This window comes from Penaeus monodon, chromosome 19, assembly GCF_015228065.2.
Source record: "Penaeus monodon isolate SGIC_2016 chromosome 19, NSTDA_Pmon_1, whole genome shotgun sequence".
Classification (NCBI taxonomy): Eukaryota; Metazoa; Arthropoda; class Malacostraca; order Decapoda; family Penaeidae; genus Penaeus; species Penaeus monodon.
Genome location: NC_051404.1, coordinates 1,169,148 through 1,169,898, shown reverse-complemented (window position 1 = coordinate 1,169,898; position 751 = coordinate 1,169,148). Strand labels below are relative to the sequence as shown.

Sequence of the window (751 nt, the reverse complement as noted above, 5' to 3'; positions counted from 1 at the left end):
ACTTCTTATTCTGTACAAGCGCTCTCTGTCATTCTTTTTTCCTCTTATTCTGTTGCATCATATTGTTTTTCTACTTTTCTGATTCTTGGTATTTCTTTCTTCTTCAACTACTATTATTCCATCTTCTACTGTTCTGGCCAAAAAAATAAATCAGGCTTACTCTCAGAGATCCCAGTGCAAAAATATTTACGCAAAATTCATATTTCAATAATAAATATATTTCTTCTTCAAGCAAACTATTCCAGACAAATGATTATTGTTAAGTCAAAATATGGAAGAATAAACAGAAAATTCAGTTTTCAATCAGTTTTCAATCCAGGATTTAGGAAAATATATATTCTCTAAGAATTGATTGAAAGTGGAATGCAACATTCTCTCTGCAGGTAAGTCCTTGAAGCATAAACACGTTGAGCTGTAGTCTCTCTTCGCTATTTATAACACTTCCGATATAACGCTAGATATTGTATAATGTGTTGAGGAGAAAGACAGAAAAAATATAAGTACGGTAGGTATTTAGTTCTGGTATATCTTCACTGTATATAACACATATTTCCTACATAGCGGTGGGATATTATCATGAGTATGTATACAGAAAGAATATATGGACAATGGGTGATTAGTCCAGGTATGTCTTCGCTGTTTCGAAAATACCTCCAATATATCAATGACATTTTTTTTTCTTTGGCAGAAATACAGGGTAGTACTATCGTTACTAACCCTACCTACTTGCAATGTCCTAGTACCCAATACT

The 751-nt window shown here is 32.6% G+C and overlaps 1 protein-coding gene across 1 annotated transcript in view; it reads left to right on the top strand.

Annotated features, from left to right (window-relative positions):
- Positions 1-751, top strand: part of LOC119585504 (uncharacterized protein DKFZp434B061-like) — a 59,739-nt gene that overhangs the window by 1,451 nt on the left and 57,537 nt on the right. The gene's annotated exons all lie outside the window — the stretch shown is intronic.